Source organism: Schistocerca cancellata, chromosome 3, assembly GCF_023864275.1.
Source record: "Schistocerca cancellata isolate TAMUIC-IGC-003103 chromosome 3, iqSchCanc2.1, whole genome shotgun sequence".
NCBI lineage: Eukaryota > Metazoa > Arthropoda > Insecta > Orthoptera > Acrididae > Schistocerca > Schistocerca cancellata.
In genome coordinates, this window is record NC_064628.1 from 437,832,778 (window position 1) to 437,849,166 (window position 16,389).

The window sequence follows — 16,389 nt, forward strand, 5'->3', positions numbered from 1 at the left end:
AGATTTTGCTCGCACGTGATCTAATGTTGAATAATTCGACGAAAGGTATCATATTTGGTATACATATACCCATTCAGCTGGACATGTGTCTTCACATTACCATCTGGATACAACAGACGAAAGAGAATCACTACATATTAGCATTGACGACCATAGTATAATTTGATGACTACAAAAGAAATGAGCTAAGCTACTTGAAGCCATGGATGTTTAAGATAAATCTGGATACTGGTTCCACGTGTTCTGAAGAGCTGAATGTATGAACAAACCAGTTCAAAACGATTGAAAATCGTGTTGTGGAAGGAAATATAATCTAAGTCAAGTACATATGGCGAAAGTGTGAAAGCCAGCAACCATCTCACAAAAATCCAGAACGAAGTCGGTTGAATATGTGCAGTTCACTATCACAAGACAAATCATCTATAACACAAGGGAGAATGGGCACGTCGACATCAGGGCATCAAGCGGAAGTTCAAGACTGAGTCTTTGTCCGCTGGTCTTGCGAACCGACTCTGCCGTCAAGCTAACTTTTTCGCATCAAAGTTTGAACGACTTGCTAGGAGATAACTTAGTTTCCACCAGAGATGTACTCCTAGTGTACTCCTAGTGGAAGGAATAAAAGAGAAATGGTACGATATCTTCTTGACATTTTATCGACTTATTAAAAGTCTTTGATGGATTACTTTTTAAAATACATTTGGAATTTATTGAACAAAAGGAAGTACAGATGTGAGTCATAGTCATAAATTAAAACGACAGAAATAAGCACATAGAAACAAGAAAAGGAATAGTCACCCAAGTTAGGGTTTAAAAGTGGTGTAAAGTAAGTTTTGAGTTTATTACTTCACCGACTTAATCGTATTTCGAGGAGAGAAAGAATGTTAAAGACATGAGGCACGTTTTCAGTTGATTGCCACTTCCGTTTAACTCGCATTCAGAAAATCAGTGATGCAAATATTAGGAGTTTTCTTAAGATCGCAAAATCTATTTAGAAAAAATGAAAAGATGATGGGGGAAGGAAAGACAGTATGGTTGAATAAATTATGGGACAGTTTTTCAAAATTTGTATTTGGAGGAAACACTACTTAAGTTTGCCTATTATGTAATTTCAGCTTACTGAGGGTCACGTGTGTTATACATTTATCTCATTCAGAACTTCCACATACAGAAACTGTAATAGAAGTGAAGAAAATTTTAAATACGACACTCTTTATAACAAAATATTGTTGTTATTTTTTTCACATGGAGTGAATGACGCTAAGACATACACATAAAGACAATCTAGTGTTGAAACATTCTCTACAATCTCTCTCTCTCTTTCCCTTCCTCTCCTTTGCTCCCTCTCCCTCGCCTTTCATGTCTTCCCTCCCAATCTCCCCCTTTCGATGTATATTGGTTGTGTATAACATAAAAGTTGAAGTGTGGAAACAGTAAAGTAAAAGTAAGCTCTAAGAGATCACCATAAGAACAAGAGAATTAGAAATATGGGCAAGTATGCAATTGACAGTAAAAAGTAAAATCGATATGGAGTAGAAAATAAAAAGCATAGGCTGCAGCAAGGGAAATACAAGGGAATTATAAATGTGCGCAACGACAAGAGACAGTACATTCAGACTGATTAAGTGCAGTTTTGAGAAAATGAATAAAATTGTTGGTGATAAAAGGCTAGAACGGCATTAATAAGAATTTGTCAAGTTATTCCAAGAAGAAATGGAAATTCGAATCTGAATCCAATACTACGGCCGTTGTTTGAAAGAACAGTGAAAATGAGTCAATGAAGATTCTTAGCAGCAGAGTGAAGTTGTTACTGATACGTATGCGAAGATCTTCAGTAGTACTTTGCTTCACTTGTGAGGAAAAATATCAGTGAAGCAAATCATAGAGTTACCTCTGGCTAACGCACCTGACTATACATACAAAGTAGTCAGAGAGAGTCTTAAGAGCATGAAGGGTATTGCTGGGGAGGTTATACTGAGAAATAATTTATAAAGAAAAAGTATACATTCTGCCGTTTCCTAGTTATTTAGCAATTGAAGTCAGCCAATCACATCGTCGAAAATTCAAGCACTTGGACGCCCTAAAAAATGATAATGTACAGATCTATAGGCCTGTGAGTTACCACTTGTTGACATGTTCTTAACCAGTTAAAATGTGCGTTTTTAGGAAGTGATAAAATGTAAGTTAGATGTGCAAAAATTAAGTCTATTCGGTTTGAGGAAACCGGAAGTAGAAAACGTTTGGCGAGACCCCCGCTGGAAGACTGGTTGGATTTGCATGCGCGACGTCCTGTTGATTAACTTCAGTGCTAAATAATCCGCAAACAGGGGAACGTATCGAATTTTTTTCATAACAGTTATTCCTCAGCGCAACGTATCGAATTTTTTTCTTAACAATTATTCCTCAGCGCAATGTCCCTTACAACACCCTTACAGGGGTCTATTACTGTTTCTTACCACCCTGTATATGTGTTCAAGACATCGAATTTCTAAAGAAGTAATGACGATGTTCCATATCACAATTACGGGTGGTAACCCTGATCACAACGTTTTAATACATCAGATTGTTCAATCTATCCAGTCGTCGAAATCAAATAATTCATGGAAAGATCCAAATAAAGCAAAGCTTGTTGGTTGATTTGTATTGTGTATAGAATGTACTTCATGGTGTTACAAAGGGAAGACAATGAAGGGAGTGTACATTACCGATTAGCGAGGGCTCAGTGCGTACCTGTTGTGGAGAGCCTAACGATTGCCGACGTTTGTTATTGTCGCCATATAGATGATTAGCTTAACAAAGAAGCAACCAAAGCTGTAGAGTGTTACTTAGTGAAAACACAGTTGAAAGTTAAGATTTGTTAATTCGTATACTTTATCTTCTAAAAATACTGTCAAACATGGACCTGCATACATTTTGACACAATGACTAACACAGGAAAATCTGAAGATATCGTATGTCTCATGCACCAAAATAACTCAGGAAAAGAATACGTTTAGCGTGGCGTTGACGAAGAAATCATTGTTGATGGAACAGAATCTTGGTAGGACAGAGACGCGAAAGGCATCTCCGACGTCTTTCTGAAAGGAACTGCCCTGGCATTAGCATTAATTGATTTTAGAAAATAACGAAAACCTTTTTCATTCTAACAAGAATGAAGTTTTGACCCTACTCCCCCCGAATTGAGAGCAATGTCCTAACCACAGCAACATCTAGCCATGTAGGTCAGGAATAAACGTATGATGTTTTAATACGAAATCTCATCTGATTTGTTAACATACGATAAAAACTTTGTAGCATACATTATCTTACGTCCTTAAAAATCGTTCAAAACACTGTTTCCGATACTCATCACAGAGTTATTGGAGACATGCAGTTATGTAGGACAAAAATTTGAGATAGTGTATCGCTACTTTCGTCGAACTAGTTGTACGTCAACTTGCGTAACTGTACTGTAATAAGTACATGTCAGGTACAACGTTTCCTTTGTGCCCCTGTGGACTGATATGGGAATTAAGGGAATGGGAATGCCGAGTAACAGTCTAATCCTCTCATAAAGCAGCGTATTACTCAAGGATAGCCAAATGTCCTCACCAAATTATATATTGCAGAAAATGATTTAATGCAGTGTACTGAATTATAAACTGGTATTTGAGAGCGGTACATCAGCAACTTTTCTCACTTAAGACATACAATATTGTGTAATCGTCTAGATGCGTATGGCCTTCATTCCAACCGCACCCGTTCTGTGATTTAGGTTCCTGAGTAACAAGAGGACGAGTGAGTAATATTTTCCTACGATCTGAGGGACAAAATTTGAGGGATGGTAGGTCACGACACAAAGGCTCATTTTTTTTTGTGAGTTACGCGCCTAAGTGCGTAGCTTTTGTCGTAGAACGGAGTGTGATGATCGTATTGTTGGGTGTAACCCGCCTATAACAATGCAGCCATAAAAATTCTTCCGAAAACTGCTCTTCAATACAGCTATTATATTATTGCTCCGTAACATTCCTTTTATTGAAGCCCACTAAATCCTTCTCGAGCTTCTGAAGCAATCCGCCTGCAAAAATAAAACTCCGGCTCCCTAAACAGTGGCGGCTCGTAAAGAGACATTCTGGGTGTTCGCAAATTTTTAAATTCAGGTATATACGAGAGTGCGAAATTAATAGCATCTGCTGTATAACAGTTATGCTGATCGACATATATAATAATAATAATAATAATAGTAATAATAATAATATGCAGAACTTGACTGAAAAAAGGTAGAATGTTTTTTTCAGGAATTTTGTTGTTTTGTGCATAAATAAGTACAGTTACAGCTTTCGTTAGTCTCCGTTTCGCATTTTTGTGTAACTTGGAGTTTTCGTGATTTTTTTATTTTTTCACAAATGTACAAGATCCCTAAATCATGTATTAGTTAAAGATTTAACTTCTGGACTGAAAATCAGGCATTCTGACGTGGCACCCACATAACGACTTACGCTTATTATACACTTCTTTGTTAAATGTTCACTTGTAGTCACACTTATTTGATTTCGTCACTTTCTCAGAGAACGAATCTGGTCTGGAATGCCCTAGTTTCTTTGCGGCTAACTTTTCTTGGTAATTTTATTTTATGTTAGCGCTTAATACAGGTTTAACAGTGTTCATGTTGACACGCCGCAGGAAAGCCGATTCCTGCACAGCAGACAACCAATTCCAAACACAAACTTATGCTTGCTGAAATGATTAAATTCGAGTAGTACTTTCTACCAAAAAGATCACTTGACTGGAATACAGATGAGGCCCCGAGAACCATAAGGGCCAAAAGCGCACCATCTTTGCCCCCCCCCCTATTTAAATGAATATCAGAGAAACCAGTGAGACAGCTTTTCGCGAATGTTCAAATATATATACAGTGGTGGGCCTACAGTACAGAGAAAGCATAAAATCAACAGGTGTCTGAAGCACGAATAAGAGCTACAGTCTCGCAATCGACGATGATGTGCTTTACACTTTTCAGCGCCTCAAATGGATTATTCTATGATAAAATCCAAAACTTTATGCACCATATCTCATTCAGAATCCCACAAACTAGTCTTTTCTCTCAGTATAACTATAACGTACACTGATGTCTTACTTAATTTTGCTAACGATTATTATGTGTGAATTCGCATAACTGTGGAGCATGTTACCACCTAGCAGGATTTATGACGAACGTAGATGAAAGACTGCTGTAGTGTGCTACCAACTGGTGGCATTGACGTAAACTAGTAGTTGAGTGGTAAGGGATAGCAGTGCACGCCACGAACCATGCAGATTGTTTATCAAATGCGTATGTATTTGGCTCAAAAGGCAATTACGTTACACCAGTTGCACATGCGCAGAAGATCCTTAAAACGTGCACAAGTGAAGGAATGCTCACTACCCTGATGCCAAGTTTCATCGAGTCTAGTGGAGTAATAAGTAGCACAGAATGATAGATTTAGTGCCATGTACTTCAGATTACTGCATGTATATTACGTTCAACAGTATTCAAACAAAAATAAGCACTAAATCCGCAATGTGACAAAAGTCAGGGTGTTCACTTGTTCTTACACAGCACCTGCCACTGCCTCTAAAATAAAATATATAACCTATCAGAAACTAACATATTATTCATTACAACAAGTAGAAGTAGATATTTAATGCAATGTACTGTATAAATCCTTTTAATGCGGGTGTATATGACTGCAGTGACGGTTTCCTGACTGGAAATGGAGGAAAAACATGTGTCGGAAACGCATCGTTGTTATAGATGGTGCTGGTGAATGATGGTTCGTCTGACCACGCATCGTATTTTCCTTGTGTGGTGCAGACTGTGTGATTGACCCAGTGTACTTTAAGCAGCTGAATGGTCAGATATTCATGTCGGGAACAAGCCGAGATGGTGTTTGTGTACGGTCAAGCAGATGGAAACGGTCGAGAGACAGCACGGCTATACCAAGACAAGTGCCCCCACAGACACCACCACAACATCTCAAGCCCTTTTCGGGCGTTTGTGTGATCACGCGTCCCTTCAGATAGAGGAACGTACAATGAGGTGGTGGGCTGTGCGTATAGCAGATTTGGAAGACCGGGCTTTACAGGATATTGAGACGAAACCTAATATAAGCTCCACGCAAATTGGCCGCCAACATTGTGTATGCGAAAAGACGATTAGATGTATCCTGCACGACAACCGCTACTTTCTCTATCACCAGCAGTTCCAGGAGGCCTCTATGAACATCTGTTGTGACGTGGAGGCGATGCATCTCTGTACTGTGTTCCAGGAAAATTTATTGTCGTTATACGCATATCGTCCATTTCCTGACACAAGGTCACAGGACCTTTCTCCCTCCACCTCCAGTCAGGAATCTGTCCCAGCAGTTTGTATGTTCTATTAATGTTCACCCTCTATAAACAAAGGGTCCTTTCGTTTTTTATATTCAGATTACTAAACATAATTATTAATACCCGCAAATTTTATTAAAGCTCAAATATACTATGTTGACTGATATCCTATACAAGATAATTGTATGATGTACTTGTACTTATAAAATCTCACTGTACTCATGTTGGTCTCTAATGAAACTTGGATATGCGGCATCCTTTCTGTGATGCGAAGGTATTCATGATGTCACTGACATCAATAGATCTAGCTCTTTCATATGGGATACTAAGGAGGCTGAGTTCAATAATACTGTCATGGATCATAAAATTCGATATATAGTTGAAATTCAAGCTTAGAAAATGAGACTCCAGAAGAAGAAACAAGTAAAATACTGTGCGTAAGAATGCTCCTCTAGCAGCTACGATTGAATTCTCTGTTGCTAATAGTTCTGTTAACTCTCCTACAGACGCTAATGAAGCTATTTCTTTTTTCAGAGCAGTTTTAAAACCTATTTCCTATTTCACCACATAAATCCTCCTCATATTCATTTTTAAGAAATCTCGTCATCGGAAGTAAATTTATAAATTTTGGAAAAATAATTTTGAAGAAATGGTTCACATTACGCACACTGTCAGATTTGTTTTTTAATTGGGCTGAAATAATGTCCAAACATTCAAGAAAGCAATGGTTCTGAAATGCATATTTTGATCCAATAGCCGCTCATCCTTATCAATTTGTTTTTTTCAAATTTGGATGAAATACCCAATTTCTTTGCCAAAGATGTAGCTGATGATATCGCTTCTTCAAAATGTTTTCTGTAGCATCATATTGTCGTCAATTGCATTCTGAAGAGGAAAAATGTTCTACACTCCTGGAAAAAGAAATAAGAACACCGTGAATTCATTGTCCCAGGAAGGGGAAACTTTATTGACACATTCCTGGGGTCAGATACATCACATGATCACACTGACAGAACCACAGGCACATAGACACAGGCAACAGAGCATGCACAATGTCGGCACTAGTACAGTGTATATCCACCTTTCGCAGCAATGCAGGCTGCTATTCTCCCATGGAGACGATCGTAGAGATGCTGGATGTAGTCCTGTGGAACGGCTTGCCATGCCATTTCCACCTGGCGCCTCAGTTGGACCAGCGTTCGTGCTGGACGTGCAGACCGCGTGAGACGACGCTTCATCCAGTGCCAAACATGCTCAATGGGGGACAGATCCGGAGATCTTGCTGGCCAGGGTAGTTGACTTACACCTTCTAGAGCACGATGGGTGGCACGGGATACATGCGGACGTGCATTGTCCTGTTGGAACTGCAAGTTCCCTTGCCGGTCTAGGAATGGTAGAACGATGGGTTCGATGACGGTTTGGATGTACCGTGCACTATTCAGTGTCCCCTCGACGATCACCAGTGGTGTACGGCCAGTGTAGGAGATCGCTCCCCACACCATGATGCCGGGTGTTGGCCCTGTGTGCCTCGGTCGTATGCAGTCCTGATTGTGGCGCTCACCTGCACGGCGCCAAACACGCATACGACCATCATTGGCACCAAGGCAGAAGCGACTCTCATCGCTGAAGACGACACGTCTCCATTCGTCCCTCCATTCACGCCTGTCGCGACACCACTGGAGGCGGGCTGCACGATGTTGGGGCGTGAGCGGAAGACGGCCTAACGGTGTGCGGGACCGTAGCCCAGCTTCATGGAGACGGTTGCGAATGGTCCTCGCCGTTACCCCAGGAGCAACAGTGTCCCTAATTTGCTGGGAAGTGGCGGTGCGGTCCCCTACGGCACTGCGTAGGATCCTACGGTCTTGGCGTGCATCCGTGCGTCGCTGCGGTCCGGTCCCAGGTCGACGGGCACGTGCACCTTCCGCCGACCACTGGCGACAACATCGATGTACTGTGGAGACCTCACGCCCCACGTGTTGAGCAATTTGGCGGTACGTCCACCCGGCCTCCCGCATGCCCACTATACGCCCTCGCTCAAAGTCCGTCAACTGCACATACGGTTCACGTCCACGCTGTCGCGGCATGCTACCAGTGTTAAAGACTGCGATGGAGCTCCGTATGCCACGACAAACTGGCTGACACTGACGGCGGCGGTGCACAAATGCTGCGCAGCTAGCGCCATTCGACGGCCAACACCGCAGTTCCTGGTGTGTCCGCTGTGCCGTGCGTGTGATCATTGCTTGTACAGCCCTCTCGCAGTGTCCGGAGCAAGTATGGTGGGTCTGACACACCGGTGTCAATGTGTTCTTTTTTCCATTTCCAGGAGTGTATATTAATCGATTGCATAACTTGAGATGCTAAATTTACACATTCTAAACTCTTTGATTGCAGCACTATCTGAAAAATTAATTCGTATTTCTCTAATTGGTTTCTCGAAACAACAGCTTTCTTTTTCTTCCCTTTTATTAGATATCTGTATTATTTTTGACAGAGCATTTTGTACGTAGACATTAGCATAACGAAGGGCTATAATAGCCTGCTATACCGAAGACCAAAGTGTTGGGCAAAGCTTTTTAAGGAACATGGAGATACCAAAGTTTCCCATGTTGTGATACTACGACTGATAATACGTTTCCACTGTGTCGTAAGGCATGACTTCTTGAATTCCACAAACAGCATTGTTAAGTACTAGATTCAAGCTGTGCGCTGCACAACACACATAGTTGGCAGTTCTTTGTTTTTGCTGAATTCTCGTTCTGACACATTTCTATACGCCCGACATATCAACACAACCGTGATAACCCTCGCTACGGCGTTTAGTTAACGAGAGTCCCTTTTCCTCTATTGTCCTTCCTAAGCTACTTTGATCTTTTATTTCACGAAACCTAAAATACTTACATTTATCTTCACGTCGCAATGCTTTCCAGTGACATCGAGTGGAACGTTATCTTACATAAATATCGGAGTCAGCTGATCTCTTTTTGATATGTCTCGTGTTGTATCTGTAATAAGAGAAAGAAATGGGGCAGCATTACACCTCCATATACATCAGAATCCGCAAGCCACCTAATGGTATGTGGCGGAGGGTACTTTTTGTACCACTACCTGTGCCCTCCAACCATGTACCACTCGTGAATAGCGCATGGGAAGAGTGATTGTTGTTAAGTCTCCGTATTCGCTCTAATTCCTTGAATGTTCTCGTCATGGTCACTATGCAAGACGAATGTGGGGGGGGGGAAGTAATAGGTTGTCGACTCTGCCCAGAAAATGTGTAACGTGCAATAAGCCGTCTAGACCATGTATATTCTAAAATTTACGATCTTATTCTTTCTTCGATCTTATTTGAAATGTTTTAAACTCCGAATGTATAGCAATATGTCACGCTAACACAATTAACCCCTCTGATAAAAAAAAGGAAACAAATTTCATAAAATTATTCTACTACAGAAAAATAAATTTTTGTTTATGTGAATATATTATCTTAATTGTCCTATTATGTTGTTGAATGAATTCCATTTTCTGGAAATTATTTACGATTTAATGTTCTATGTTTAAATCTTAGTATGACTATATCTTTACTGATATACTTTGGATCGATGTTAAGTGGGTGCCAGGTGGTTGTATGTTGTCTGGTGGGAAGAAAGGAAGGAGAGCTGTTAAGTTTTTCTGGAGCTGCATACAAATGGAATGTATTTCACTGAGTGAAGATTGTAATTGATGGCAGCAAGGCATCTAGGACTATCAAAAATGAAAATTACGTACAAATCAGTTTGTCATATATGTTATTTCAAGAAACACAACAACCCATAGGGTTTCCAGATCTACAAGAGAATCTGGCTTCCAGACTGAAGAAATTCAAGCAATGGATTGAGAGAGATCCTTAAAAAACAAAATAAGTATTTTTTAAACTACCACTAGAACTGGCCGACAATATTTCAAATCCATGAACATTTATTACAGTTAATGGTCGTCCAGTTGTTAGTAACAAAGGAGGTTGTTAAAGTGGTGTCATTGTGACCAGGATACTTGTACGTTTGGATTTTTGACAGTATTCATCTTTAACGTGAGCCAAAAGCATGTTATAAAGTGAAACTATTTTAAATCAAATATAATTTTACATAATAAACGTGGAGAAGTTTTCGACAAACGTGGTTGTAAAGGTTGAAGTATTGTTACTAAAGTACTACTACTGCAACTCAGTCCAGGACAACAATAAGCTAAGTACCAATTAAAACATTTCTTTTTGTGTCTTCTCAGTGGAGTGTTGTGCGAACGTTTTAACCGTTTTTTTTCATTGATAATTTACAAACAAATTTATAAAGGAATGGATCATGATCAGAACAATGAAACAAATACGCTGAGGCTACCAGCTTAAACTAGTGATTTTAAACAGGACAAAGCCGATAAAGACAGGGTTCAGCATGTATTAGACAATCGTCAACCAAAACAGTTATTAGGCAGTAGCTTGTTAGATTCGAGTCCAGTCCATGAGAAACAAGAGCAGTCGCACGTGAGTGAAATAATGCTGGATGAAAAATCCAAACAGTTAAATTTACAAGACATTTTTACATTAATATCATCAATGGAAAAAATAGTGAAAAACTGTCATGAATGAAAAAAATAGTAAAGGTCAATAATCTCAGGATGTAATCTCATTAGAACACAGCTTAATGCAAAAATTTCAGATATTAAAAAAGACTTCATTGGTGTGTTTTCTCAAGTGGAAGCTACAGAGGAACATGTGAAAAAAGTAGAGAGGAGGGTAGAAGCATCAGAATCCAAAATACAGTAATTAGAGACAAAAATAGGGGAAGCAGACAAGGGCCTTTAGTCTGAGGTAGGTGCTGTCGAAGCTAGATGTGAAGATGCTGTTGAAGACACTGGTAAATAAGCTGTAACCTTTAGAAATTAGTTAAATGAAAAAAAGACTGTTGCCTTAGATGTAAATGAAAAAATTCAGAAGCTGAGATAAGAGATTTAAAGGTGTCATACTTACATAATGATGTCACTATTATCAAAAAAACAAGTACAACAGCTACAATATGGGGCTTATCTAAAAACATTCTGTAATGTAGGACTCCCACGTTTTCCTACTATGCCACGAAAGTGTTTCCCTGGTACCAAGCGTTTTCATCGAGTTGATTTTATATAACATAGTCGTGATAGTTTTCTCCCTGGTATGAGTGATGAATTAAAAATTAAGTTTATTAAAAGATTATTAGAAGGGAAAGCCTTGTCATGGGCCAACCAACTTGACTGTAACAATTTGTCCATAGATGAAATTGAAAAGCGTATTTTGAAAAAGTTTTGGTCTCATACTGAACAAGCAAGGGTAAAGAGTGAGTTTTTAAATGGTCCAATGTACAGGGAGCAGAGTGGGGGTATGAAAGAGTTTTCCAAAGACCAGATGATGAAACTTGCACACTTGACCAACGTTTTGATGAATTACCTCAGATAGATGCACTTCAGGGTAGGCTACCATAAAGAATTCAAATGGGGTTAATTTATGGGCCAGATGAATCTGCAGACCAGTTCCTAAAATATGTAAAAATTTGGACAGGGCATATAACAGGTTTGTCCAACATAGTACTGATTTCAGGAGGCCAAACTGAAGTAACCACAAGTATAGCAGAAATACAAATAATAATGATAATTTTAACCAAGGACATAACAACAAATAATTTTAAAAATTATCAGGATGTGGGACCAAACAGTGGAGACCAACATTTTTATCAGAATAGAAATTCTGGGAACAGAAATGGTGATGGGAATTTTGGAAATAGAGGTGGACTGTGGACAAATAATAACCAGTCCCCCCCTCCCCCCCTACATGTGAGACATAATGATAGTAAAGGTGATAGGTTAAGCTGAAACCCTCTCAGTTGGCAGAAACATTGGTGAACACTCATTTTTTGACAATAAACAGAAACATAAAACCGAAAAAAGACTGATTATGTAAAATTCAGAGAGTTAACACCTATCTCACTATTTTCTGAGTACAAAAGTCATGTTGGAGTATGTTTTCCTGTTTGTAGTGGAAAAAGGTTTTCGATTATATCAAAACGACAAGGTAATGGAATTTTACAAAATGTACAAGTGTATCAAATTATTTTGAACATCCTGAATAACCAGTAATCATGAAAATGTAAAAGGTTGTATAATTGTAGGAGTAATGAGATTAATACATGGTGTATACTCAATTTTTGGTAAAATTTGAGGAAGTATATGGTATATAATTATATATCTATTAGTAGAAGTGTTTGTATATTGTAACAAGTGAAACTACAGTTGATAGTAAATGTATTTGAAAGTAATGAAGTGATTGTTGGTAGTGTTACCTTCCTGAACCCTAATGTTGAAATAACATGATTTTACACAGTAATAAGTTGTGCAAGCAATGCAATAACTACAAACAGTAAAGTAAAGAATAAAATGTAAATAGTATGATGTCTGTTTCTGTTGTTAAAGGAAAAGCTATACCAGTTGTGGGGTCTGCTACTATATGATGTGAGGTTGATCTGTTATGAAGCAGGTGGTTTTTCTTAGGTGGTTATTATTATTTATGGAGTATTTAGTGGTGTAATAAGATGATATGAGGATATGAGGTGCTGTTATTATGTTGATGCACTGAGGAGGTATTTGGTGTATTTAATGAAGTATTGATGTATTACTGATGTAGTGAGGAGAATGATGTTAGGTAGGGATTGGTTAGGAAACCTGTTTTTTCTTATTGTGGAGAAAGTTTTATGAAAGACACACATAGTCAGAAAGGCTTTTAATGCAAATTATTTTTGATTTGAAGTAACAGATGCTAGTAAATAATTATAGTTATGCAGTGAGGTTCATTCTATGTGAAGTGTGGCATCTTTTGTAATTAGGTGATATGCACACTGAAAAGTGATGAAGCATCTTGTTCATAATTAATGTGAAAACATGGCACTTGAAAATAGGAAGTACACTGGAGAATATTTTTAGTAAATTAACAACTACACCTATACACCACTACATATTTGTACACTGTTGATAGGTAATGAGAAGTGAAAACTGTTTATTTCTGAACTTATGAAATTTTTTGTACTTACAATGAACCCTATAAGGTGAGTCAAGATGACACATCTGAACACTTGATGGTTGTTGCATTCAGTACTCACAAGGCTATATGAATTGAACTACTTATTGCATCAGACTACACACTTGACAAATAACTGTTTTGTTGCTGTCTCTGAAAATATGATGAGAGGTGGGCGTCATTTTGTTACTTTTCTGGAAACTTGATGAGTTGTATACTAAATTTTGAGACATTTTACCCCAGATGGGAGACCCTATACTGAATTTGTCTTGTGCTTGATGTACACCAAGTGTTAAAACTATATAGTGACTTATTGAAACATGTAATGATCAATATTTATCTGTACAGAAATTCTAGTTGTTAAGTGTTTCAACAGACCCATATCCCACACAATGACGTGTAAATATCTTAGCGCTATTGCATTTTTTCTTTCATGTTTTGGTATTTATGTAACGAGCTATGAGTCTGGGGGTGATTCTCAAAAGATACTAACTGGTATGAAGACTACTTTGCCATTGAATGCTATACCCACACCCCATAAATACTGCATAGCATTTTTGTAAATATCTATAAGATACTGTCTGATAACTAGTAAAATATGTAGACCATTCTTTATCTTGGAACTACTGCAAAGAGTGCAGAATGCACTATGCAATTTTACATAGATGTCTATGACACTGAACTCTGAAACAAACAAATCCTATCTTCACTGAAGTGTGAAAAATATATCAGGAGAGTTATTGAAATCTGTGGGCACTTGTTTCCCAAGAAATTGGTACATAATACATAATTTTTTGTATGAAAGCAGTAGACATTTTCCAGTTCTATCTAGCTTTAAGAGCATTTTCAACCTGAAATGATATGTAAATTTCAAACAACCCCATGATCTGGGGAGGACATGTTGATTTTTTAGCTTTAAGCATTAGTTAGACGACATGTTTCTGTGGACATGAACCACAGTGCTTACAAATATGTTATTTCATTGATTTTGTATAGTATCCTAAAGCATGAGTTGAACCAAATTGATAGTGAACTTGGCTGTGTGCTTAAACATATTACATGGTATTCTCAACTGAACATGAACTTAAATTGTCATAAAGAACTTTTAGTTACGTGATAGATATCACCATGTGATATTGCCAATTGAAGTTGTGCCATGTTAGCATGCTGGACTTATATTTGAACTATTATACACATAATCTAGTATCCTGGAACTGAGTAATGCTTATGTGGTACACAGAACTTTATTAAATGCTTTCATGTTTTAGTAGTGTCCATGCTGCACACAGTATTTCCTCAACTACTGACAATGAAAAATGGTATTGTTAAGCCGCGGTAGTGCCAAAAAGGTGCAGGGAACTTGCTTCTGATATATGGTATCGTATTTTTCGGTAGTGAATACCATATCATGATCTACAACATTGCAAGTGGTATTGTATTTTACAGATATGATGGAAGTAACAGAAAAGACTATTTGCAAAATAGTACTAACTTTTCAAACATTGAGTACTTTAGGAAATCAAGTGTAGAAGAGAACAAATCATTTTTCTTGTTAGTTTTTGAATCCAAGTTAAAATTCATTAATTGCTGAAAGTAAGTTTTAGTCTAATTACCCCCAAATTATTAATATTTGCTTTTAAAAGTTTTGGCTTAGTATAAGTATTTTTTCTTTAACATTTAATACTGCTAATTAGTATTGTACAAAATTCAACAGCATAATTACATCTGAGAAAATGTAATTCCTTTTTATGAGGAGTAACCCTTTTCATATTTTTTTTCAAGATGAGTTAGTATTTGGTTTTGCCTAAGGACTTGTCAAGTATTCTTTTCACTTAACTTCAAATCAGTTAAGACATTTTGATGTTCCTCTGTTTTTTTATTTGGATTCTGAGAGCCTTATTTATCTTACAGTTTCTCATGAAATATTTCACATATGTGATTAGCGAACTCTGGATTCTGAAACTGACTCATTGCGAAATGTGGTAGGAAATACACTGGGAGCTTTGTCCACTCCTAAAAAATCAGGATCATCTGCAGTGTGAAGAACCAACGGACAACACCCTCCAATTCAGCGCACACCAGACGCCTTTTTTTAGCCAGCCTTCAACTATTGAGGCCACAGAAACCTACAATGATATTTCGTAAACACTTCTGCTACTACATGCAGATATGTAAACATCATGAGTGCCTGAGAACCTTTCGCTTACAGTGGAATGCGAGCGAAACTCTGAGGGGGTGTGTAACGTGCAATAAGCCGCCTGGTCCATGTATATTCTCAAATTTACGATTTTATCCTTTTCTCGATCTTATTTCAAATGTCTTAAACTCTGACTGTATAATAGTATATGTGTGTTAACACAATTAACCCCTATGGTAAAAAAAACAAATTTCATAAAATTACTGTACTACAAAAAGATAAATTTTTGTTTATGTGAATATATTATCATAATTGTTCTATTCTGTTGTTGAGTGAATTCCATGTGACTATATCTTATTGACATTCTTTGGATCTGTGTTAACTGAGTGCCAGTTAGTTGCGTTGTCTGGCGGGAAGAAAGGAAAAAGAGATGTAAATTTTTTCTGGAGTTGTATACAAATGGAGTGTATATTGCTGAGTGCACATTGTAATTGATGGCAGCAAGGCATCTAGTACTATTAAACACGAAAATTACATACGAATCAGTTTGTCGTCTATGTTATTTCAAGAAACATGTGAACCCATAGGGTTTCCAGATGTACAAGAGAATCTGTTTGCCAGACTGAAGAAATTCAAGCAACGAATTGCAGGAGACCCTTAGAAAATGAGGTGAGTATTTTTCTTTAAACTACCGCTAGACCCAGCCAAAAATATTTTAACTCCGTGAACAGTTATTACAATTATGGTCTTCCAATTGTGCGTAACAAAGGAGGTCGTTAAAGTGTTCTCTTTGAATTTCAATAGCAAATATCTCTTTGATGCACAATGCCTGGCTAGG